General features: G+C 37.0%; 1 long non-coding RNA gene across 1 annotated transcript in view; it reads left to right on the top strand.

Annotated features, from left to right (window-relative positions):
• The first annotated feature begins 374 nt into the window (after window positions 1–374).
• LOC118246211 (uncharacterized) overlaps window positions 375–27,868 on the top strand; it is a 74,127-nt gene continuing 46,633 nt past the window's right edge. Inside the window, exons 1-2 of the long non-coding RNA XR_004778121.2 lie at window positions 375–419; window positions 10,265–10,351. This is a non-coding gene — a long non-coding RNA (uncharacterized LOC118246211). The remainder of the gene's footprint in view (window positions 420–10,264; window positions 10,352–27,868) is intronic.

The raw sequence follows: 27,868 nt of genomic DNA, 5'->3' as shown, positions 1-27,868 counted from the left end.
GTGACTCAGATCCCTTTTTAGTTGTAGCTAAAAGAATCCAGCCTGCTGCAGTCTCCAACTCTCTTTTATCACACATATTGAAAATCCAGAAGGCAGCTTCTGATTCTACTTCAGAACCAAAAGCAGCTCTGGCACAATCCCTGGACTTTCTAATGTGTATTTTCTCCAAACACTATAATGGGTTGGTTGTTTTTTAAGCTAGTATAGCTAGCAGAGAGTGAAAACTACAGATTATGATTATTTAACAACTGATTCAGCTGAAAGCTCTAAATATTTGACTGAATACATCTCTCTTTTTTTTAGTACCAGAATAGTTCTCTGCTGTGGAAGGAGAATGCTTCATTAACTTCGGAAAATACTCATAGCATAACACCACATTAAACATCTGAATGGAGCCTACAAGCACTGGACAGATTCGGGTAAACCTCAAATAAATTATTCAGAATATTGAAATGAACCCTTTTCTGTTATTTATCAGACTTGCTCTTACTTTTTATAGGAAAGCTTCTTTTGTTATTAATATTAACAGTCTTCAGGGAAGCCTTGGATTGAACTACCAGCTGCCTATTTTAGGAGAAATACCTAACTGTGTTCCTCTCACACAATTAGGTTACAAACTTGGCTACAAACTTAGTGTGTGAAACCGAGCCCAAGTGAAAATGTGCTTCTTCAAGAAAACTGCATATTGCCAAAACAGAGTTTAAGTTTAAAGTTTATTTCATCAGGCAAAAATAACCTGTGTCTTTAGAAGTTATAATCATCACAGAAAACCTTTTCTACTCACTCTAAACTCAAGGCCAGGTTGATAGTAAAGTTAATGAGATGGATAAGATTAGTCACACCAATAGGATCTTATCAATGTGAGTGTGGGGTTAAAAATCAAACCACCTGGATTTACAAGTTTCCTCATCAAAATGTGCTCCCTGCTTTGTTACATAGATAACCAGAAAAAGCTACCTTATACTTCTTATAACTCTTAAATTTCTGATATTTGGAACATACTTTGGGGGAATACAATTTACTTTGTGCAGTGATACGCTATTGGGGTGTCATCTTCCACATTATAAGTGAACCCGGGGTAGATTCACTGGTCTTACCAAGAATATAACATTTTTCAGGCACCTAAAAACTTCAAATCTTGCTCTGTTCCTGGCTTCAATGTCTTGCTGGCTGCCCTTTACAAATTTTGTATTGATATAAATTGCCTTTTCCCTGTCAGCTATTTATGGGATAGCCTTATCAGAGACTGACTCCAGCAAACTATGGATAGCAGAGAATTTAAGAGGACAAAGATCCTATTACAAACTCTCCCTCTACAGATTTCACTAAAAATAATTTTCTGTCATAAATAAGGAACTTAAACATTTTATGTGAACCTAAGTAGCTGGGTCTACTTATCTGCTGATAATGGTGTTACTTTCATTCAGTAAACTATACAATAATTTATGTACTGTATGTAGCTCAACAAGCTGAATTCAAGGACCAAGAGGATGCAGAAAAATAGAAGTCTGTTCAGGATCAGAACTGGGTAAAAGTGCAGTGATGTGTTTCTCCTTTATGCGTATTCCTTTGGAGAAGAGTGGGTGACAGCATGGTTCAGTTATAGCTAAGGCACTAGAAGAATAGTTTGGTAACTACTACAAGAGTCAAGTCACAACCATCCTTAGAAAAGGTTCCCAAGGGCTCAAAACTTCAGCCAGATGGATGTAACATTGTCATTAGTTATGTTTTAAAGAAGGAAGTAAAGGGAATGACATTATTAATTTGTAGATACCTGGGAAATTGAGTTGATCAGTAGCTCACACAGTAACAGTGTGTGAGCGTATATCCTCTGTCATATTAGAGCCTTTCTGTGGTATGATGGCTCTAGCAGTCTTTTCAAGTTGCTGTAACAAGAACCAGCAACTAGAAGATGCATCAAAGAAAACAGGCCTGAAGGCTCAACCCAGTAGGACTAAGTATCTCTTTTCCATAGAACATGGCATTCTTCTAAGTAGAAGGGTTGAACTCAGATTCAATTAGAGAACTAGACCACAGACAGGAGTGAAGAAGGACTGAAAGAAGGGGCATAGAACCACTGCAGTGCTGTGCCAAATGAGATATACAGGGACATATATACTTCTAGAGAGAAGTACGAATTGTATGAGCCAAATCCATATTTTGTAATTTTCACCAACAAAGGCAAACAAGCAAACAAACAACAGGAAATCTCTCAGACAGAAGATCATTTTTTAAATTATATTTTATTTTTTAAAACAACCAGAACCTCTTAGGTAAAGGCTGCCCATAATGTTCACATCAACCTGCCCATCAAAGTTGAGCAGTTTTTATAGTTCAGCTGACTCCATTCTTTTTCTGAGTAAAGGTGAAGTCTCTGAAGACTGAGAAAACAAATTCAGCAGGAAAAATACTTTGATAGTGTAGTTATGTCTATTCCAAAATGACAGGTTTTGTTGGAATGAAGTTATTTAAGATAGTGCCCTAAATAGCAGAGGAGATTTTTCATTCTCCTGAAATGTAATTGGAAGAATTATGTGACACAAGTGCATTCAAAAAAAACCTGGAACTCTTTGTGGGTAGGGTTGGAAAAAACATGGAGTTGTAATACAACAAGCAATATTTCTGAGCTCACAGGGGAAAACTGATAAAGCAAAGAAGACGTTTTGTGACAGTAAACAACACTATCAAGAAGAGTTTTTCTGGTGCTGAAAACTTCTTAAATGTAAGATATGAAATTTCAAGAGATGCCATGTAATTCTGCAAGTACTAGAAGAATGAGAATGCTTATGAATACATATTCTTAAATTGAATGTTTCATTGGCTTTCCACTTTCTCAGATTGCCTTCTGGAGAAATGACACCTCTTGATGTAATGTTCACAGATTTTGAGGCAAAAAATGTTAAGATTATTTCTTAGCCTATTGCTCCCATTACATTACCCATCAGTACAAAATCCAAACCAATATAAGGTGCTTTAAAATCCTAGTAAAATTAGCTAGAGGAAGGGCCAATGCAAGCCCTTTGGCATATGAAAACACTGAGAGAGGTTCTCCAGGAGCTCCACTGAGCTTTGGAGCTCCTAGAGAGATCTGTTGCCTGTTGGCCTCTGAGCACTAATTTGAGTTATTTTCTGGCACTACCTGTTCTGCTGGAATGATTGTTGATCCCATCAAACATCCCAAAGTTGAAAGGCTGCTCAAATCACTTAGGGCCATGACAACTTTCATTTCTTCTAAGCTCTGTGTTCTGGGCTAAAATCAGTACTAGATCGTGTGCTAAAACACCACCTTAATCATTTTAACAACTGAATTCTCAAGTTCCTGTTCTAGTAATTTCTTAGTGTCTGCAGAACACCTCAGGAACCTTTTAGGATCTTCAAGATCCTTCTTTATTTGGTACTTAGTTTATTATTTCCTGGCTGGATATTGATTAGTTTTTCTTTGTCATTAAGGAATTAGAAAAATAGTGTCCTAACATGTCTTTTTTAAAACTCAAGGAAAAAAAAAAAGCAAAAAAAAGCAAAAAAAAAAAACTAGTTACTGAAGAAAGTCTTCTCTGAAGAGAAGACCAGTAATAAAACTGCTAAACTGCTTAAATGAAAAGACTTCAATTATTTTGAAAGTAAGTGGATATTAAGCATGATTAGATGTTAGAAAAGGCTTCCTTTGGTATCCAATATGACTATAAAATTATTGACTTCAAACTAGTAATTTAGTTAAAAATAGTTGCAAACCATGTTAACTGCCATGCATACCAGATTTGAGCTCTGAGTACTTTATCTAAATGTTATCAACGTAATGCTTTCTCAATTCCATATTTTGAGACAAAATAACATGGGAATTTTGAATTTAAAAATATTTGCATTTTAAAGTATTCATTCTTAAGAGCAACATTCCTGCATGATTATTTGTATCTGACTCTCTTATCTATCTCTTATCTCTTATCTCTTATCTCTTATCTCTATCTCTTATCTCTTAAGAGATATCTTATCTCTTATCTATAACTCTCTTGTGGCACTCTCTTAAGTCAGGCATTTTCTTAAATAATTTAACCTAAATTGACAAGTCCAAATGTATGAATTTCCTAAGCATATTATGATCTGGGAGCAGCTAGTAGTTATAATTATTTGTTAGCTAATATTGTACACAGAACAATTATGTTTGGAGAGTTTTATAACCTTGGACTGATCTGCAGTAAGCTTGCAAATTTAGAAAGCAATGAATGACCTTTGAACATGGCTGAGACAAAGAATAATTATCGAAGAAATCTCCTGATATACTGTGATATATCCTAGTTTGTGCTTAACAACGATTATTTTTTATTAATTTTTCCCCATAGTAGGCTAGATTTGCATATTTATGCCACAAATATTTATTTCACTGACTAATGGAAGCCTCCCCTTGGCCTTATCAGCAACCATTGGGGTACACACCTGGTCCAGAATAATTCAGTTATTCAGCTCAGTGAAGAAGCTTTTAAGCTAGCACATTTCACTTTGTACATGCAACGGGGAAGGATTGCATACCAAGTCAGGCACCAGGTTTCAGAGACAGTCTTTTCCACTGTGTCTCATGACTAAGGTGACTCTTACACTGGTGTCCAAATATAAAGATGGGTCTGGGCCAGAATTATCAAGCTGTGATAAGCATCCCACTAGTATTATGCAAGCTACTCCAAAGAGATGCATTAATCCTGTTTGAGCAGCCAAATATCTCCTTCTGTGCATGTACCCAACCTAGTACACTGCTAGGAGCTTTTGATGCTGATAATGTCATTAATGCTCTTACCTAAGCAAACTGCATTTAGAAAATGCTATGTAAGATGTTCTTCCCTGTTGGTAATTATAGTTTGATAATCATCACACCACAAAAAAAAAAAGTGTTTCAGAAAGACTGTTTCAAGAAAAGCAACTTTAGACCCCACACAAATCGTGATATGAGCTTGTGATTTCTCAAATATTTCAGTCTAAGAGAGGGGAATCATGCATCTGCAGTGGAAAAAATCTATCCTGTAAACCAAGTATGAAATTACTGATAAAAAAAATGGACATCTTTTTTTTCTGTATTTGAAATTATTTGTGAATATCTAACTGGATTGTCAATGTAATGACATTTTTTATACTTCCTAGCAATCAAATGAGACAAGACATTATACAGCAAAAGGAACACAGAAGTCTCACTGTGACTTCCAATAATGTTGAAGAACTGACTGACGGATAACGTGGTACCCTATGGTAGTTCTAGACAGAATCTGAATTAACGGTTTGGTGTGAATAATTTGTTTATCAAAACTGGCCTAGTCCTGTTCACAAATTGCTGGACTGTGATTTTTTTTTCCTTTGTTACTTAGACTGTTGGACAAAATTATTGTACTGATAGCTTTGGCATGAAGAATTCTGAGCTACCTAGGAACTTTATATTCCATTGTTGGCACAAATATTTGGAATTTCCTATTTGATTGGCCTTTGAATGGCCAAATAAATTTTATGATATCCTTTCTGTCCCTTAACTGAAAAAGTAATTTTTTTTTTTTCCTCCGCATTTGGGAAGATGGTAAGATAAAAAAATATTTTAGGAAGAGAGAGTTATAGCTTGAAGGAATATAAGGATATTTAAAACCCACCCTCTTCTTTCCATCTTCCTTTAATTTAAAATTGTTCCCTGGCTAAGGAAACAATAACATTTTGAGCCAGATTTATTAGCTGTCTTTTACTAGCTGTCTGCCTTGCATTCAATTCTCCCTTGACCCAAGAAAGCTAAGCACTTAAAGACTTTTGCACGTGCATGTCTTACGCCTTTTCTGGTTTCTCTCAGCTGCAAGACTTTGCCCAGAGTTTTTGTGAGTCAAGTTGAATTCATAGATTACCCAATCCTTCAGCCCCAAAGACCTGGTGATAATGAAGGCAGGAGGCACTCCAGTGACTTCTGTATAGGACATTAGCTTTCTGCAAAACACTTGGCAAACTAGTGCCTGTCTTCTTACTCAGAAGTCTTCCATTGCTCAGTATAAAATAAAGTGTTTTTTGAAGAAGCACATGTATCAAGTTTAATGGTCTTTGGTTTGCATCATAACTTATTTCCTCCACATATTTAATCCTAGATGAAAAGCATGTCTTTGTATAATATTGTCTATCAGATAAGATGACCACATCTATCACTGCCATTAAATGCAAGTATTGCAAAGGGAGATTGCGGGGCTTGAGCTGGCATTGAAGCATGTACAATATACTAGTAGGAGTTTTATATTAATGAATGGTGGATTTATATGACCAGCTCATTTATTATGTCAGTGTCTGGATTTAATGATCATTAAAATACCTTCAAGGTCTATGACTTTTGCTGTTTGATCATGTCTCATACTTTACCTCAGCTAAGTGGTCATTTGGAGGTTTGCTTGTGAGTTATCTTATTCTCCGGTTTTCTCCCTTTCTTGTGATGAAGTTAATTTAGAGAAGACTGCTGTAAACAGTTAGAAACCGTAGACTAGAGAAATGCTTGATATTAGCTGCAACATTGCTTTTTATTTATTTATTTATTTTTCCCAAAGCTAAGGATAATGCTCAGTAAAATAAGCCTGGATGGTTGTCGCTGTGTGGCTAAAATTTTTCTGTGTACCAGAGAACATCTTCTGAGAAATGATTCCTAAAGTAACACATTCTGAAATAAGCACTATTTTTCTTAACATGCAAGATCAGCCTTATTATATCGTGTTATATGGGTCATATGGGTATAACCAAAGAAGCAAGATATCAAGGTTTAGGATTTGTAAATAACTAATAGAATGCCCCACTTTTTGAGCAGTTCTGCTTTAATACCCTGTGTGCCAGAAATCCAGGAAGCCAGAAATATTCAAGGAAATAGATGAGCCTGTAATAATAGTGGACATATGGGACAGGCGGAGTCTGTGACTTGACAACTGTCACGTTGAAATTCCATTTTAAAATATACTGAGTTATTCACTGACATTTATGATGTATTTTAATATTCCTATCCTACTTTTAGTGTGGGTTTCCCCTTCCCAACATTTGTGTCTGCAATTTGTACTCCATGTTTACTTGGCAGATGGCCAGATTTCAAAAAAGTACTTGGGCCCCTGGAGTGCAACTTTGATGGAATTTATGAATGTGTGTCCAAAAGTGAAATCCCCCAAACCTGTGTCTATCCAGATAAGTACTTGCCTGAGTATTTATGAGTCAAGGACTAAGGTAGTGAAGTACACGAGGGCTTTGATTTCTGCAGTGCCAGAGCCACCTTGGCTCAACAGTGTCCTGCCATCTATTTAACATTCAAGCTTGTTCAGAATTCACAATATTAGGAATTTCAGTGCTCAAATCCCCAAAGGGTTACTCTACTAGGAATGCTTAGAAGAAGCCTTGCAAACACTCACCACATTGAATTCAGCAGAAAACATAAAGTGGCTGTATTCATTCAAAAGCACAGCGAGGGAAGGTGTGGTGCCCATCAATAAGGAGAATGGTGAATGAGTGTGGAAAAGGTCAACCTTTTACTATTTAACTTTTTAAATATTTACACAATAAATTAAATAGCTGTGTTCACTGACCTTTTGAGCATCAGGGAATGTAGAATGTTTCTACCTCCTTAATTTTATTTTCTATTTTTTCCTGCCAAGTTAAAAACTGTGCTGAGGAAGGTATTTTCTCCAGCCTTCCTGTTGTGGCTGTAACACAGTAAAGCAAAGAATACAAGGTTAATAGGTACTGAAAGGCAGCAAATGAGCAGGAAGCTATCTGTAAATCACTGCTTACTCAAAATCTATGTATTTACTAAGAGGGGAAAATCTTGGGGCTGTCTTTCAGCACTGCTGAAAGATTGTGCCAAGGGCTCTTTCAAAGCCAGATGCATAAATGTCTTTAGAAGCCAGAGTAAGAATCCAGGACTGTTTTCTTTAAGCTCCATGAAGTTATCATCTTGTCTGTGTGTTCTCTCATGAGAAGTGGAACATACCTGTTAAACATGTGGTTTACCATCTGTGTGGTGCTGAACTGCCTGACAGGGATAAACCACAACAGTGTGTCTCCGATGCAATAGGACTTACACACAGTGTAATTACATACAACGTGTCTCAGTTCTGGGCAATAATCTAGCACTATTCAAGTCTTGTTAGGTACTTCCTTTATAGATGGGCAAATCAGCACTTACAAAGGTAGGAATAATCCATTTGATGGTGGACAGTCTTAATCTAGCAAGTGTTTCTGTTCAGAGAATCTTAGGCCTGGAAAGAGTTCTGTTAGGAAGCATTTCAGATGCACCCATTCTAGAATTTGAGGCTTTTCCACACAGTAAATGCTGCTGTGAAAACATATCTGTACCAGCTCATCTACCATATAGAGATTTTAGGTGTTTAACTAAGACTTCTGCAGTCTTCAGCTAGAGGTAATGCCAAACTTAGTGGTGTTTTGAAGTAGCAGTTCCCATGTTTAAGTCTCTCAGAGGTTCTGTATATTGCTAACTATTTCAATCTGTGGTGTTATTTTTTTTTCTTGAGTTCCCAATTGCCTAGGGAAAAGATATTTAAATGGCATTTTTATTGGTGTGACTCTAGCTGATATGGATATTGAAAGAGAAAACTATCATAATCTGAATTTGCGACAGGAAGAATGTTGAAGTTCTGTTTAAAAAGCCTATGAAAATATGTCCAAAATGTCTACAAAATTACTGAGTTTCATAAATTATACTCCAATGAAGAACAGAAAGTATTTTCCATCTTCAGAAAGTACACGGGAAACCAGTCCAGTAACTGAAAAGCAAAATGTCACATTTCTCTTCAGGCTAGTCATTCAGGATTATACCTGTGGTTTTGATTAATATTTTAGTGATGCGAATGTGAAGTATGGCCCTCCATCTCATGCCATAGAATCATAAATGTTAGGGCAAGTGACCTTGAGAGCTTAGCTTGTCCATTAGCCTGTCCCAAGGCCAGATAAAATATCTTTCTCTCTTTCCAGAAAGAATTGTCCAATCTGTTCTTAAATATCTTTGATGATGGAGATTCTACAGCCTCCTTATTCAATACTTCCAAAACTTTACAGCGAGTACCTGAGAACACTGAAATTCTCTCTGGGTTTCTTGTTGTGCTGAGAATTTACTCAAACTTCAAGTTTTGAGCTGACTTCACTGGATCCTCACCAAGATGTAGATGCAGATGAAGGAAGGACAAGAGCTTGACCGAGGGGTTTATGGAAAGTGAGATTTGAATTGCATCACTATCAGTAGCCCTTTAAACTCCAAGGGATTTGCTGATATCGATAAGCTTATGTTTGGAACATATTATTACCCAATATGAAAAAAGGAGATCAGAATCTGTCCCTTTAATAAAAATGATAGGGCAAGAAGACTCTTTTTGAGCTAATGTTTAGATATGGCTTAGCATATATAATTCTGCATGACATTGTTATCTGTCACTGAGGTATTGGCCAAAATAATAAAAATGTTTTTTACATTATGGTAATTACATTCTGATATAGACACAAGGGGCTAATTTCCTGTAGCCGTGGTAATATAGTACCTCTATTACAAAATGAACTTATATTCTGTGCTGGCATTTCTTGTAGAAACAGATGAAAAATCCTAATTCAGTTTCTGATGTAGTTTTGCTGTCAACCACTTGTTTTGCATAATTGGGGTGACAGATGCACTTTATTGTAGCAGCAAAACCACTTTGTAGCACATTTTGTATAATAGTACAATGGGCCTGGATCTTGGCCAACATCAATAATGGAATAATAAACTAATAAAAGTAGCAGGGAATTGTAGTTGTTTTAATGAAAAACAAACAAACAAGCAACAACAAACGAACAAACAACAATAACATTTCTTATTTTTCTGATAGCTGTTCTGTTCATCAGTTGCTGTTAGGACACAGGACTCTTCTAAAAAGATTCTCAGACATTTTTGTCTGCTAGAGGACAGACACATGTCTGCTAAAGATGAGACACATGAAAATAAGGTTCCAATAGGACCCTACAGTGCAAAACCCACCTTGCTAAGCACTGCTGTCAGAGAAAGCACTGGCTCCTTTCTGAGCCACTGCTCAGTGGAGCAAGTTGGTGTGTGCAGTCCAGTGTGCTGTAAACTGAGCAATCTTGTTGAAAATCACTCTCTAGCCCTATCAGAAGTCAGTTGGGAAGTCACAGCGTTGTCTGTGCTATAGGGTTTTCCTACACTAATGCTTTCCTCCTCCACATTGCTCACTTATCTGATCAACAGAGATTTGTCTACATGGCTTTCTTGTTTCGTTGTTGCCAGCCTGAATGGGACAAATAGAGGAAAAAAGCAGCATCCCTCACTGGAGTTCTATGAAAAATGTCAGTGCATACCAGACTATTAAGACAGGTATGTGATTTCTCTTTCTGACAGCTGATCAAATGCTCATCTAACAAAAATCATTGCCTCTGATAGCTGTTCCTTTGATGTAATGTTCTTGAAATGTGATTTTGCTTGAGATACATTTTTTGGGGAGGGGGGGTTGTTTTTACTTGATGAGTAAGTAGACAGAAGACACTTGTTGAAAACAAGACTGACTGACGAATGCAATCCAGATGAGGTAATTGGAATGATAACTGCAAACAGAGGCAATGTCCAACCAGAATAACATTTCCTTAGTCATTGAGAAAACTTGCAACAAGAGAGCAACAGTTTACTGACCTTCCTACTTCTTCTACACCTTGCGCACGCTATTATTTCTTAGACATAAACATCGATAAGAAGAGAGTGATGAGAGAATGCAACTCTGTTGAACACATTTCTTATCATTAACAGCCACTTTGCCATTTACTTCTTAGGTCAAACTGTGTACTTTTTTCTAAGAAATTCATATCTGATTTGAAGCTTAACTCAAAAATCCATCAAAAACATTAGTAAGACAACTGTTTACTTCAACATTGTCTTTAGAGGGGCTCTGGGTCCACTTCTAAGCAACTAAAAATATCTGTCTGGAACATGGGAGGAGAAGAAATTACTTAATTTAAAATATATGTATATATATTTAAAGTGACCAAAAAGATGTAAATTGCTCAATCCTGTATGATTTATAATACTATTTTAGAAAGTTTTATTTGTAGTTTTCTCCATGTTATGGGCCCATATCAAATACAAGAACAGCGTAATGACAAGTTGGACATAATATTGACTCAGGATGTAAATACAGTCTAGGTCTGACAGGCAGTGATTTTAAATATGATTGTAGCATATCTCCAGATGATAACCTAAATTTTCAAATGGGGAAGACTAAGAAACATTGACATGTAGAAATTGTCCCATGTCCAAAAAGGGTCAAAAGGATGATCCATGAAATCCCAGGCTGCTTAGCCTCCCTTCTCTTCCTGGTAAATTTATGGAGTGAGTCCTTTGGCACACACTTTTTGTCACATGAAGAAGAAGGCAGTGATGGGAACAGTTAGCATGGATTTCCCAAGGGTGAATTATGTCTGACAAATGTGATTGCTGTCTATAATAAGATGACTGCATTTGAAGCTAGAGAAAGAGAGGTCCCTCAAATATCAATTACGTCAACTTTAGCACAGCTTTCAACACTGCCTCCCACAATATTCTTGTTGGACGCTACAGTTTGTGGATCATTTAAAAAGCTGATTAGATGCTTTATGCTCTGAGGGTCATGATTAATGGTTTATACCATTTATCTGGTTTATCTGGTTTATACCATTTATCTGGTTTATACCATTTATCTGGTTTATCCCCCCCATACTGAGAGGGGATCTCATCAATGTGTATAAATACCTGAGGTGTGGGAGACAGAGGGATTTGGCCAACCTCTTTTCAGTGGTTTGTGGGGATAGGACAAGGGGTAATGGTCACAAGATAGAGCACAGGAAGTTCTGCACCAACATGAGAAAGAACTTCTTCACAGTGAGGGTGACGGAGCACTGGAACAGGCTGCCCAGGGAGGCTGTGGAGTCTCCTTCTCTGGGGATATTCAAGGCCCGTCTGGATGCCTACCTGGGCAGCCTGCTCTAGGGAACCTGCTTTGGCAGGGGGGTTGGACCCGATGATCTTTTGAGGTCCCTTCCAACCCCTTCAGTTCTGTGATTCTGTGATTCTGTGATACTCTACCAAGAGGCTGGTAACAAGTGGGGTACTACAGGGGTCCACCCTGGGACCTGCTCTGTTTAACACTGTGGGCAGGATTGCTGTTCAAAGAGACTGAGGCAAGCTGGAGGAATGGGACAACAGGAACATTATGAAATTCAACAACAACAAAAGCAGAGTTGTGCACCTGGCAAGGAAGAGCCCCTGGCAGCAATCCAGGCTGGGACTTGCCTGCTTAGGGGACAGATTTGCTGAAGAGGCCCTCGGGGTCCCAGTGGTAGACAGCTAAGCCTGATCTAGTAGTGAACCCTGGCAGCAGGGATAGCCAAAAACATTCTGGGCTATATTAATAGTAACATGGCCAGTAGATCAACACTAATGTTTCTTCCTCTTAGCTTCCATTGGACCTAATCTAGAATACAGTGCCCAAGTTTGCTCCCTTTCCCAACTCCTCCCATGCAACACAAACTTCAGTAAACTGGAACAAATTCAGTGGAGAACACCAAGATGATCAGGGCAGGAGCACTTACCCTGTGAGAAGAGACTGAGGGACTTGGGCTTGTTTATCCTGGAAACGAGACGGCTTTGGGGGAATCTAATGGCAGCCCTGGTGCCTACAGGGAGGTTTTCAAGGAGACAGAGACAGGCCCTTCATGGTTGTGCATGGTGGGAGGAGGATTTGATAAGCTGAAACAAGAGAGTTTCATGCTGGTTATGAAGATGATGCTTTCCCCACCAGGACAGCCCATCAGTGGAGACCAGATTGGCCAGAGAGACTGTGCAGTCTCCAATCTTGGAGGTTTTCAAGACTCAACTGGAAAAAGCCCTGAGCAAACTGGTGTGACCTGATAGTTCACCTTGCTTTGAGCAATGGTCATCATTGACTATCAGACATTTTAATACTTCCTAGACTTGCAGAAAGGATAATGGTTTTAAAAGAGTTACTCAATTTTCTATTTAAATAATGATAATAATAGATGATCTTTAAGGTCCTTTTCAACCCAGGCCCTTCTATGATTCTATGACTCTAGGTGAGTTAGTGAGTCCATGTGACCATGTCTGAGCAGAGGGGTTGGACCAGATGGCCTCCAGAGATCCCTTCCAACATCAACCATTCTGTAATTCTGTTATTCTTTATTTAATTTTTTATTTCTATTTTTTAAATGAGTGGATGTATTGTAGAGCATACCTTTTAAATATACTTAAAAACAAACAAACGAACAAACATACAAAACACACCCACCTGGAATAAACAAGACTTTGGACAAGTAAACAGTGCGTATTTACTATGTAATTTTGTAATCGCTATCTGATGAAAAAAGAAGATTGCTGAGGGAGAATAACTCATTCTCACACTCATGTTATATATTGAGCATTTCTAATGTTCAAAGGGTCCCCTTTCCTCTCATTTCAGGGGGTGTAAGCCATGAACAAAAATACTGAAATCTATGGAATTTCAAAAGTGTAAAGCTTTCCCAATAAAAGAATAATAATTTGTCTTCCAGAAGTAGCAGAATACCAATTGAAGTGAGAATCAACTTTCTTTGATTAGATTAGTTCCACATAAAAGCTTAATATATTGCTAGATTCAAAAGTGCAAACTAAAAGTGGGTATGAAGAAATATATTATTTTCACATTATCTGTAAATTAGAAAATTAAGATATTCTGTATCAAAGACTAAGGAATAACAAAATATATGAAAGAACCTTTACCAACAGCCTTGGTATTTCCAGTTTTTATTTTAAAATAGTCACCATTTGATCTTTTTTTTCCTCTTAAATCTTTCCTCGGAATTTCCCATTCTGTACCGAAACATTACTTCTCCAAATAAGCCAACAGTTTTAACATTATTCATGGCTCTTAAGTTAACTTTGAAAATATAAGACTTAATTTGATGACGGTGTTTATTTAAATACTTAGAAAGTCCACAATCAGAGAATTGTTGTATCCTTCAGAATAAAACAGGACAGGAAGGGAGTGCACTCATACGGACATACATATGCCTACTGTTCTTACATCAGTATTGGTGCTTAATAGATATGTTCCCTCTCTTTTTTTATCAGAGGCAATCATATAACCTCTCCCTTCATTATGTAAATAATATTCTTCTGGGTTTTTCTTCTTCACTGATCTTATCCATGCTTGTTTCCATATGATTTCTTTCTTCTTGAATGTGAATGGCCAGAATCTTAGATAATCTTGCAGATGAGGTTTTACTTGTACTTTGTATATGAATACCTAATGCATCCTACGACTATATTTGCCTTTTAACATTCATGTCATGCTGGTAACTCATAATCATCCTGACTTTAATAGTATGCTCTGGTCTTTTATACTCGTCAGTTATTTCCAGTGGACGAATGCACAATTTAGAGGAGGAATTAGTGTTAGTGTTATCTGACATATAATTACTTAACCTTGACATTTTTGCCTTCTCACTGTTGGCTGCTCTCGCAAACAAAAACAGCTAATGTAACAATTATAAAACTCCAAAATTCCTGTTGTAACATCTCTATTATGCCATGTGACTTTGCAAGCAGTCTGTCTTTAGATAAGATTTATAGAGCATAGATTAAATAATTTACAAGATGTAATCTCCTCCAAAGTTTGCTTAATATTACAGACATAAAAAGCTATAGCTCAAAGTATATCCAAATGGCAGCAAAAACATATCAATCATAATATTCTTTTTGTGTTGCAACTAATACAGCGTCTCTGATTTTATTTTCATTATACAGTCAACAGAACACTTAATCGTCATCTTTGGTGAGCAGAGAAATGCAATTAAAATGGGTTCATTGAAAAAACTTCTTACTCAGCTGTACTTATACAGGCAATTGTCATCTCAGAATAATTCATGAGCTTGTTTTATAAGTCTTCAGAGTTCAATTGCTTGTGTTTTCATGGTGTCCACATACATTTTCATTTTTATAGAAGTCCACGAAAAGATCAAGTAAGGTTATGCCATTGTTTCTATTCCTTCATGTCCTCCCAGAGGCTAAGTTTCGTGAAATGCAGATAACTTGTCTGTCATTTCAGGATGTTTGAATCTCATCTCTTCAGAGACAAATTGAGCATATTTAACTTATCAAAGATATCACCCAGATATGTCTGAAAACACAGTCATCTCTGGTCAGACCATAGTGCCAGCACTGTGTTTCCTTCCAGAAATAAAAAGACCTAATTTCTGAATTTTGATATTTTCTATATTTTGATATTCAGCTCAAAACTTTTCTGTGCGATAGACATCTTACCTCAGTAAGGAGGAACAGTGCTTGTGCTCAGAACATGCTTTCAGAAAGTCTTGTGTCTTTGGCTTGGCAAATTCATCCATTTTATTGAGCTGATAAGGATGATAACTTGCATTCAATTCAGACGATCATTTTCACACTTTTTTCCTTTTTTTTTTTTTTTTTTTTTGGATAGGATAGATTTCATTTCACATGAGTCTTGGAAGCTCCAAGTCTGTCTGCGAGGCAATTCTTTTTGCTCAGCACAGCTACATCACCACCAAAACTTTTGAATAATTACATATTGTGAATAATTACCTTTCTTTAAATAATTCTCAAGGAATTTAGGAATTTTAAAAATGTTATTTATCTGCTATTTGTGTAGCATTTAGTTAGTAATAGTGTTTGCAGAGATGGGTCAGCACAACACAAAACTTCAGAAAAAGCACTAGCTTTTAAATAAAAAAAGCAAAAGCAGTTGCTTCTGCCTTTCCAGCAACATCAGAAGAAACCTCACATCTGATCAAGTTTTTGTCTTTTTTTTTTTTTTCTAAAATCAGTTTGGTTGGCAGATGTAACGTAGCTGAAGCTGCTCTGTAATAATTTCTGAGTGTTTTGGTCAGGTTATCAGAAGGTTGTGAGCCTTTGCATTAAAAGGCAGAGCCAGGTGGGTTTTTTATTTGCTTTCTTTATCGTCTGGCCTCAAGAGGGCTCCCAGTGTCCTTGAACGAAACAGGGAGACAGCAACCTGGCACAGAGGGAGGACATTCACATCTGTACTCAGTTGCTCAGGAGGCATTGTTTTACTGTGTGAAAGGTCTAATACTAAACTGCCAACTTCTTCTCTGTGAGTATGATGCTGTGGACATTCATATAAAAGAAAATACTTAATGATATATTTAAAATATATATATTAATATTTAATGATATTTTGTTACCAAGAAGGTGATTTGAGAATTTTTTTAAAGTGTTTGTTTTATTCTTGTGCTTGGAAGACTCAAGTGATATATTTAAAATGCTACTCGATGCTAATAATGCTAATAATCGATTCAGTCAGTATATGGAACTGATTATTGATACATTTTCTATATGATTGTATTTATTTACTAAATCAGGAGATTCTTTGCTTAAAAAAAAAAAAAAGAAAAAAAAAAGAAAGAAAAAGAGTGGTTCAAGCTGTCAGAGCACAGGAAACAACAGAGATTTTGTTAGTATTATGTCTGAAAATGCTGAGCTGAAAAACTGCTCTGACCCAGGACAGGAAAAGTTCCTGGTATGCAGGAGTTCAAAAGAACTCTTCTGCAGGTCTATAAATGAACTGTTGCTCCATGGAGAGTAATTATATTGGAGCAACCAGCTGAGACACAGGACCTTGTGGGACCAGAAGAAGTTACAACTAGCTTAATTATCACCAGGAGATCAAAAGATTTTAAGATAGACAAGTGTGCCAGCTGCCGTTTTAGGAAATGTTGTCCCTTGTTACAATAGGCTAATGCTTCCATTTTAAGAAGGTTGTTATGTATCTAAATATGGTTTGTACCTGAGTCATAAAAGGAAGAACTGCAGGTACCCAAACATAGCTAGACTTGCCAAGAAAGTGCAGTCACACTCTAAGTAACATTACCCAGGTTTTAGTCAAGATATCAATAAACAGGAGCAAGTTTGGTCAGGGGCTGGAGCACTTGTCCTGTGAAAAGAGCCTGGGGGAGCTGGGCTTATTCAGCCTGGAGAAGACACAGCTTTGGGTGAATCTTAATGTTGTCCTCAACTACCTAATGGAAGGAAATAGAGAACAAGGAGCCAGAGTCTTAAAGGAAGAATGAAGGGTAATAGACAAGCTGGAAAATGAGAAATTCTGACTCAGAGAAAAAAAATCACCATGAATGTGGTCAAACACTGGAACCAGTTTCCAGAGAGGCCATGGGATCTCTGTCTTTTGAGATATTCAGAACTCAACTGGAGAAGTCAATGAACAGCCTGCTGTAATGGAACCTGCTTTGAGCAAGAAGGTTGGACTAAATGAAGGTCCTTCCAACCCACATGACTCTAGCCTGTGGGTTAGTATAAAACAGGGTGCATCACACGTGGTGGATTGGCTTTGACTGGCCAAACCTCTACCTAGCTACTGCCTCCTCACTAGGACTGATGAGAGCACTTACAGAGGTGGTCTGACCATGATGAGGAAACACTAACCTAAAATGACTGCTAAAAAGGCTAACAAGGGAAAATATCTGCCAGCCTGGGAACTGCTAGCCTGGGAACTTGGTCTGGGCACTCAGCCTGGGAACCAGGGGCATGCCTGAGGGGTGCAGCTGGCATCCTTGTAGTGCAGCTGGGCACATGAGAACCAGAGACATTCTGAAGTTACTGTTGATAATGGCAAGACAAGAAACTGGGAAATAACTTATCTGAGAAGGCAGAAAATAGTCTGAGAAAAAGGGGACACATCCTGAGAAAGTGGGGATTGGTGACTGCTAGTAGTTGTTCAAACTGAAAGAACAGAAAATAGTCTGGGGAATTAATTTTTTTTTTCTCTGAGAAAGTAAGAAACTGTCATTTACCGGTTGTCTTGTGAGAAAAACAGAAATTAAAAGAATCTCTTGCTACTTGGTGTTGTCCTACACCCTCTTATGTCTCTGTGATATAAAATCAGCCTAATTTTTAACCCAAATGGAGCTTTTCTCTGTGAGAAACTACCCACACTGCATGTACCCCTCCCTTTTTATTATTTTAAACAAGTTGAAGCTTTGCTGGAATGTCAAGTTGACTCTTAACTTTGCAGTGGTGTGCTGGACTGACTCCTAAACTCTGCATTACATGGATCAACTTCAAAGTGAGAATGTGTTATTTTATTGTTGTCATTCCTGGGCCCATCTCTGGGGACCAGTTTTCTGAAAGATTAGTTTTCTTAATTAGACATTTTGAGATTGGTTTGACCCCCACTTCTGGGATCAGTTTGAATGCACTTGGTACTGATTACTTTATGAAATATGTATGTACATAATCTGTTGTAAGTATAGTCTTGATAAGTTTAACCTGCTATATTTATTATAATATTGATAAATTTTTAATTCATAATAAGTATATGTCCCTTTTGGTTGTAGGAAATCAGGAAGAGAAAATACGATGGAAAAGGTTGTGGGTTGAGACTGGTTCAGCAATAGCCAAAACATTGGTGTGTTACCAACACTGTTTAAGCCACAAAAGCAATGCACAGCACAATAGAGGCTTCTATGAGGAAAGTTAACTTCATCCCAGCCAGAGCCAGTACATCCTGAATTGCAATTGTGCATGATAAGGAGTGGTTGCTAGAATGCAACATCCACAGGGATACAAGGATAGATCAAAAAATACAACCTGACCTATGACAATAATGTTAGTCAGATAGTTCTACTTATTTCTATTTCAATAAAATTGATCTGACATTAATGCACAGTGTTAGGCTGACTTTAAGAACTATGTGCATAAGAAAACAAATACTGTGCTACTTAAGTGCTAAGCAACAACTAAAATTAAACAGAAAGAACCTGGGTATGCTCAGGATAAATTACCTGGAAAAAATCCCTAGAATTAAACTGATTTTCTCCACATTTTAGTATTGATTGAACTGCTTGAAAGGTTAAAATTGCAGGACAGCAAATCAAATTAGTGAAATATGATACTTCTTTAAGTAAGCAAACATACTTTGGTGGCCAACAGATTCTGCTAGGCTTTATTTTCTTGCTTCACAGCCCGTTTCCCAGCTTTAATGCGTAATCCTAAAATGTGCTGCTGGGTGCATTTTGTGACAATTCAGAAGATCGGCCTACCTACAAAAATTCAATTCTCTATAAAATTATGGCTGTTGTTTGCCTTTAACAAACTCAGCTTTTTCAGCTTTAAGGTGCATTTCCCTAACCCTCTCTGCTGTTCTTCTACCTCCCTGACAGTTTAATATTCACAGAGGTGTGCCTATGTAGCCAGTAGCACAGGACTTCTTCAAATGGAAAAAAAAAAAAAAAAAAAAAGAAACAACTGGCACTTGGTCAAGAGAACTGGTTTAAATTGGTTATCTGGCAGGCAGATCACATAATAGGGGTCTCTGATTATATACTGGACCACTCCATAATGTCTCCTGAAGAATGAAGCTGAAAGGTAAAAAAAAAAAAAAAAAAAGGCAAATTTATATTTTTGAGGGGCATTTTTGCTATCTTACCTGAGAAGAGTTGAGCTAATATTTGAAGAGGGAAATGTGCCTTCCTGAATACAGGTTGATTCTTAATGAATAGGGGATGAAGGGTGAGGGACTTTATCTTTAGAGAATCTGTGTTTTTTATCAGTTTTCTTGCTAAACAGCATTACTAGGAAAAGAACAGTAACTCTTAAAGAAACATAAAAAAACAGATGTGCTAAAAAAAAAAAGGCATTATGAATTGAATTCTCTACACTAAAGGGTACCCACCCTTTAGCTGAAATCAGCTAAGTTTCTTATCTTACTGTCTAGGTGGAAGACAAATCCCAGATTTCATTCTTCAGATGGGTAAAATCCAGCCAAAATTTATTCATGACTAGATTATACTAATTCATTCTGTTGCCAGTGTTATTTTTTAGCTTAAATGTTCTCCCTCCCTGTCATTTATCACCCTGATGGTTTTATAGGCTGCAATGATACCCACTTTCAGCTTTTTTTCTTCCTGGATTGAACAAGCCAATTTACTTATTTATTTATTTATTTTAAACATAACATAAGCTTTCCATTCAGTCGATCATCTCTATCAGTACTTCTCTGCAACCATTCCAGTTTGAATTCATCTCTTTTGAAACTGGATGAATGAAATTCAGTACGGTATATATAAGGGCTCACTAATGCCTTGAACGATGATAATGTTTGTAAGATCAAAGCAGACTAGCACCCAGAGGCTTTTCAATGTGTTTAATTTTGTGTTTTGAGTACAAAAATCACTATCTTATCAGAGCAGGAGAATTTCTTGATCAATCAAATGTCTTGCATGAACTTCCTGGTAAAATTAATATATACATATATATTGATTCTAGCAATTGCTATACAAAAATATTTCAGGTAACAGTATCAACATGAGTATCAAAACCCCATGTTTAGAGTTTCAGCTTGATCACTGTTTTGACCAAGGAAGGAAGAAGAATTTGAGAAATGGTTGATGAACATTTTTTATTATGTCAGAAAATGTTTCTGTATGAAACACTATTTTGCCATGCTGTACCTTAAGGGAACTAAAGAGAATTCACACAGAACATGTAGACTGGTGTCAGTCCAAAAGCATAACTAATGAGTAAGTGCAGCATATCTATATGATTATGAATCATTTAAGTCAAACCTCGTCCTCCAGATAGATGTATTTGTGGATCTTAAAGATTTGGCAATTTATTCTGGGATTCTTTTCAGGCATAACAGAAACTAACCATCAGAGGAAAGAAACTACTACTGCTACTGTTATTTTGGGGTTTCATTAAAAGCAACTGAAAATAATGAGAAGTTGCATAATCTTAATAATCTGCAGATAAAATAATTTAATATTATGGAATTAAAATTCTAGGGGGCCTAGCAATACAAAACAAAAACAACAAAATACTAACCAAATGAACAAATGAAAAAACATCACACCAAGAAAGTATCAGATAATAACATTTTGGAGACACACTCCAAAACAGTAACCAAATGATGTACCCTCCATATATGAAGTAGTTGCAATTGTCTTTGCCTACATGCAAATAATGAAGAGAGAATGACATTAAGCCTGAATAGCCACAAAAATACTAGAAAAAGGCCAAGACACCACTTAGTGCTGTTCAAAATCTTTGGTGAAAATTCTGTCAAAACTTAAATAAATTTTATTGTGACTATGATTTTATAAATTCATGGTAATGTTTCTGTCTTCAAAAAGATGTCAATAGACATATCACTGACAGAAAAATCATTATCTCCCAATATTCAGCTCCCCAAGCTAACGTAGTAGAACAGTTCAAAGAAAAGTTAATGTGTGCAAAACTAAGCAATTTTGCATTTATCCTAGTCCTCATAATTAGAATACCTCATATTGATCTAGTAGAAATAACAAATAAAATAAAAATGCTAACAAATAGAACTTAATCTCAAACACTTAAAGTTCTGAAACTTTAAATGACTGAAAACTTGCTTGTGAGGGAAGTTATTAACATTAATAAAAAGAGGTGTTATCATCTCACTCACTGTAATGCTGCAGAGCTTAAATGCCTAGCTGGTGATATCAACATTTCAGTTTTGATCAGGAAATGAGGTATTTGGAGCTGCTGTTTTTCTGCTTAGTCAAATACAATCACTCTGATATGAAACTTTCTTGATTTTTACCTTGACTTTTCCTCTAACATTCCTTTTGATATTTACAAAAACTTGGGTCAAGGCTACAAATGTAGTTTAAGCATAATTGCATGCGATTCTCATGATTTGCCACACCTATTGCCATACCATTACAAAATGCCATTATCCCAAATAGCTTTCAGCAATTTTCCCTATGCTCTTTCAGCGTTACTAATTCATGATTTTCAGTATGGCTTGTTACAGTAATATTGACAAGGGGCATATAACCACTCAATCAAGCATATCAAGCCCTTCAATTTGGTCTAATTTAGGCATCAATGAAAGGTGTGAAGCTTTTACATTTGCTCTACTGAAACTAATGCCCATCACAAAGTAAATTGATTTTCACTTTCAATACAAATCAAAATTTGATCACATGAAAAACTGTTGTCAAGCCTGCTAAACTGATAATGAATGAACAAAGTAAAGTGATTGTTGAATATCTAGGTCACATCTTCCTTTTCTCCAGCATCTTTGAAACTCATAGCCTTTCAAAGTAATTTTCTAGAAGGTGGAACACCTCAGTCATTTTTGCATCTTGTTTGTTTAATTCACCAGAACTATTTTTTATTTTTATTTATTTTTTGCATGTTGTGCTTTACATAGGCAAAGTAAATGGATTTAAGTGTTTTTGATTTGTCAAAAAGCCAAATATAATAGATTAAGTAGAAATTATATGGGGAAGAGAGAATCTATTTCCACCAAACTTTGTCCCAGACATCCAGCTTCCATTTTCCCAGAGATACAAGGTGGGTTACACAGAAATGACAATTGTGAAAGACAAATATGATAGCATGATGATTATGTCTATCTCTATAGTTGTTTTCTTGAGGAACTTGTATTTAATAATGGTGTTGTGAGAAACCATCTGCAGCCAATAACACAGGCTCAGGTGAGGATCTCAGTGAAATAACATTTTTGGTAGCAGTGTTTAAGAGACAGGCTTGCTTTTGTTGTTTTTATATTGTTAGTGATATAAGCAATCTTAAACAGTTCTATGATGTATAGTCTCGGCTTTTCGTTAATGTTTTTCTTTTTCTGAAATTCTAGAAGTAATACAAATAGAATAGGGTTGATCAGTTAATCATCTTTCTGTCATCTTCATCATATTCGTCTTTTGGGCATATTCTCTATGACTTGATCTACGTGTGAATATCTACATCTCTTCTAACAGGCTTAAGAGCAAGCTGTTAATACCTCAAAAACATTTGTTTTATAACGCTATAAAACAAATAATTGCAACAAAGAATCTGCAATATGTCTCCAGAGCGCTGTCCACTTATTCAGAAACATAAACGTTAAGCTCATTTTATTCAATTAAGGCTACCCTTTCCATGATTTTTTCAGCAAATCTGTACAAATGAATCAACATATTGGCCTTCATAGTTATTGGCCATACCGTCTTATCCATTTGTAAGTGCAACTTCCCATTGATTTCTGGGAAAGACAACTTGGGAACAGTGTGTATTGCTTAACAAGGGGTAGGACCCATAACAGATTCACTAGTCACTGAAAGTCTGATATCTGTCTTAATTTATGTGATATGAATAAGACATCAAAATCTAGTAGAGCTACATCAAGATAAAGCATGTGTAAGTTAGATTTGATCCTGGTCCCTGTGTGAATTGGATTTCTGCTGTTCAACCCCTTGACATCTACAAATCTAGTTGATTTCAGATGACAACGTTTCCATCAAATTAATAGAAGCTACATGATTTAACTGCCATTGAATGTAGGTCTATATTCATAGGCTGATTAAATTCCATCTTCAGCTCAGCTAGTTCTGTCTCTCAGAATTATGTTAAGGGCTTTTAACTTCTCTCTCTTTTCTTTTCTTTTCTTTTCTTTTCTTTTCTTTTCTTTTCTTTTCTTTTCTTTTCTTTTCTTTTCTTTTCTTTTCTTTTCTTTTCTTTTCTTTTCTTTTCTTTTCTTTTCTTTTCTTTTCTTCCCCTCATTTAAAAGATGACTTTAGATATCTTAGATTAATCACACCAGAACTAGCACAGGACTTAGGCATCCTACAGATTTCTATCTTTTCTACATTCTCAGTAACACCTCAGGTCCTCAGGAAAGGCAAGAAAACAGAAAGGATGCAACAAACCGTTGCAGGTTTTTGTTTGCTTGTTTGTTTTAAAACTGAGTAGAAGAAGGAGATAGCATTTTTTTTTTTTACTGTAACAAAAAAATTAAAATGGAAAATGTTGGAAGAAGTCTCTTTAAACATTTGAAGGCTTGTCAGGCAGGATGATCATTTAAGGTTTTAAAGGGAAGAGTTCTCATGGGACTCTAAATACAGAAATCATAGTTTACATAAGCAGAAAAAAAAATAATCCAGTAATAAAAACAACACAACTAGTGGTGCTTGGGAATTCTGGAGTGAATGCTGCTTCAAACCACTCTTACAAGATAGAATGGAAAGTGATGTGTAAAGAAAGAAGAACAAAATGTCAACGGTATGACCTCCTGAGCACAGAGCTGACAGGTTACTTTACATACTGTAGGCAAAAGCATAGACCCCTGAAAGCAAAATCCTCTCTTGAGTCCAGAAAGAGTAGTGTAAATTTACTACAACATCTATAGCAGTTAACTAGATAACTAGTGTGCCATTATTCACAGAACCTGAAGTATTTTATGCATTCCTATAGGTGAGAAATACTTTCTAACAACAATGATCTTTTCCTTGCTCCACTGCTTTTTAATTAACATTCCTTGAGCCATTTCCCTTGTTCTCGTACTATTCTCCAATACTCTTTGCACTGTTCTTCATCTGCTTAAAGTGAACAAACAAATAAACAAAACTAATAATTTTCCCCCCGCTTCTGTTTAAAGCTATTTTGGTGACATCTTTTAGAGTCGTAGGACTCTAGAATAGGCCTGATCAAGAATGATCAGTCTGAGGTTTTAAAGATACTAAACAAAGCAGACCAAAGTGTGCTCCCAATTTATATACTGATTAGTTAGCACGGCATAGAGAGACAGATAATTTAAATACTGCTGATGTAAAAAGGAGGAGGCAATCTACTGTGCACAGATGTCAACATTTAATCCTGAAAAGGCAATAAGCTGCACCATGCCATCTGCTGACACTGTATTTGTTTGTATTCTGTGACAGAGATCACCACTGAGGCAGGCACTGATGGCATGAAAGATAGAGCTGAGAATTGTGAGGTGGATTGCGAGCTCTTTCCTGGAGGTTTGGTGACTGAAATAATATCAAGCTGAAGCAGTGGATGTGCATGCTAATCCTCTCAGCACTTTGGGTTCCCTGAAGATGCAGTCTTGTGACCTACCTGACATGGGCCATGGTGGCAAACCTCTGGCTAATGCATATAAATTTCTTTCTAAGGAAAATATAGATTCCTTGGGAGTTGGGGAAAGGGAAGTTAGTGTCTCCCTTAAACTGTTTTATGAAGTCAGGGAAAGGCTGGAGTTGTTTCTTGGTCCAGCTGCTTAGACAAGCCTAAGAACTACTCCAGCTGTTGCAAAAGAGGGTGAAGGTAGTATTGAGAAGATGGCCACAGATGAAGTTTAGTTCCTATAGCTGAAAGATCACCTCAATGACAGGCACTAAGGACCTGTATTGTCTTATTTTTGTGCTTAGAGTAGAATATGCTCTTTAGCTGTATGGTGTTCCTCCTTTTTATTTAAATAGAGAGATTCAAAAGCAGTGAAGGTGTTCCTAATGTAAGAATTCTGTGGCTCTCAGCGTGATCAAGACATGCCCTTTCTCTAGGATAGCTAATGGCATGGGAGAAGATGAGAACCATAGTTTCAAGTATTAGTGCTGATGGCTCAGTCATACCCACTGCAATTGACCTTTCGGAATATCAACTAATTTGAGACCAAAAAGCAATATGTTTCCTTTAAAATTCTCTGTGCCTGATTATTATTATTACCCCAGACTGAACGTTTCTCTCCCTCTGCAGCTGGAATTTTAATTGTCTGTTCTGTCTCTGTAACAGCTGCTAAGAAGCTTTGCTCTTTCCCTAACTGCTCCCTTACTTCTACATAATACCAAATGCAGTTAAATTTTGTTACCCCGCATACTTATTTTTCATCTCATTTCAATTCATTTGGCTTCTTAAGAAGTGGGTTGGGCCTTAATGTGTTTTAAAAGTGTTGATGTTTTTCTCAGATTGACAGGTATTGACATACAAGCATGTTGAAGCTTTGTTTGTAGATGGCATCTAAATGCAGTGAAAGCATTCCACTGTTCATTCCTTGGAATGTTGAGCCTTGCTAGATTTGTGAAAGGAAAAAAAAATATAAAAATTTGCCTTGTATATGTGTGTTGTGACAGTATAGAGAAAGCTGGATCTTGAAGATGAAGAAGATGACCTATTGATATTTCAGCACTATAAGCTGAAAATGCTTTTCAGAACCATCACCTACACTTTTCTTCTTGGGTTGAACATTATCCCCCCTTGCTCAAAACTGAATGGTTTCTCCTCTTGGAAGGCCAGCAATGTGTCCTTTCTAGGCATCTCCTGCTCAGATTCAAATTCTGGGATCTGTTCCAGGGATTCATGGTGCGATTTGGAGGCTGGCCAGCACACACATTGTGCTGCACATTTCCGTATCTGAAGAGGCATCTAGCAAATGTTGTTACAAGAACAAGCCCCTTTTTTCTCTGTTCATTTGATTTTTCAAGTTGCAATGCTCCTGTGTCTCTAGAGCTGATTGGAAGGTATGAGAAAAGACTGTAAATAAGCCAATCATGAATCTGTGTCCTAAATAATGACTTTGACTACTAATAGGAGTATTTAGATACAGGAGCAAGTGCTCTTATTGGCTGCCAAAGGACAGGATTTACTAGTAAGATAGGACTGACAATCTGCTTCACAGAGAAAATACATCTGGGCTGACCTTATGTGTGTTGGCCGTCTAGGAAAGCAAATAATCAAGGCCAATGAAATGAAAAGGGTCATCAATATAAATATTTGGTTGTTGTTTACAAATAACTAATGTTCCATGTTTGTGCAAACAGTGAGGCCCTGCCTGTAGTCTGTGATCCCTGATTGGAAACTGTAGATCAGCAGTGATGGTTTAGGAATGGCGCAGCTTAATGGATGCTCTGTAGACTCTGAAGGCAAACTATGTTAAAATGAAAACACAGTTTCTCCATCAGCAAATATAGGATAACTAATTTTCTCTTACAACCTCATTTTGAATATTGGTAAATAGATGATTTTTAAAAAAATGTTACACACTAATAATTCTCTATGTCCTCATTTATTTTATACTGCCTCTCTTTGTTTTAGAGAAGACTAAAGCTTAATGGCTCAAAAGTGGTAGATTTTGCCTGCCCTATATTATCTATCTTATGAGAGGTAACAAACTAAAAACAGTTTTCAAAAACTAGTAAATACTTTCCCATGAAATTGAGGTCTTTGGACCACTTAATATTTGAACACTGGAATCTGAACATTCTCAAAATCTCTAGTCACTTTTGAGGAAATCATATGTCATAAATCAGACATCTGATTTAATGGTCTCAAAACTGTGTTAGCAATAGTAAAGCTATTTTGGAAAGTGTTAAAGATGGAGTATCACCACTATCTACAGTATATCTGATGGCAAAGCCTGAACCCAACCCAGCAAACTGCAGGAAATCCCAGGTACCCCAGTTCCTGGGACAAACAGGAACTGGCCAGGAACTTAGAACAAGCAAACCTGTAGCACTGTTTGGGAAATAGAAGTAGATATGCAGAGTGAGCAAGCAATACCCCTGAAATTGGAAATAATCCTCCTGCAGACTTCTCAGGTCAGCTCTTTGCTTGAGATGAAGAGCTCTTTGGTTGTCTTGTAAGAGTAACTCCTTTAGAAGGTACATCTGTAATCCCAGCAGTCAAACAACAGGATCACATCTTGCTTTCTGTGAAGCAAAATCATCCAATATGAAAATGGAGCTTTGCTCCTTCCTTCTCAAGCTGTCTCATGTCAATTCTCAGAAGCATATCTCTTTTAAATCGGGGACCACCATCATTTCAGACACCACTTGCCGAGGCGACCGGCTCCGGGGCAGACGCGTGCTGCAGCGGAGCGCGGGATCGGGACAGGCAGGGCTATTTTTCGGGCATCGAGCCTACGTGAGGGAGCTGCCAGGCACCGGCAGCCCTCGTGAGGGAGGCTGACGAGACATAGGCGGAGCCAGCAGCGTCAGCAACAGCTCCTCCCCCCGGCCGTTCAAAGGCAGCCCTTAGGGAGCGCGAGCGACCAGG

Source organism: Cygnus atratus, chromosome 3, assembly GCF_013377495.2.
Source record: "Cygnus atratus isolate AKBS03 ecotype Queensland, Australia chromosome 3, CAtr_DNAZoo_HiC_assembly, whole genome shotgun sequence".
Taxonomy (NCBI): Eukaryota; Metazoa; Chordata; class Aves; order Anseriformes; family Anatidae; genus Cygnus; species Cygnus atratus.
Note: the sequence above shows the minus strand (reverse complement) of the source record. Positions and strands in the feature narration are given on the sequence as shown.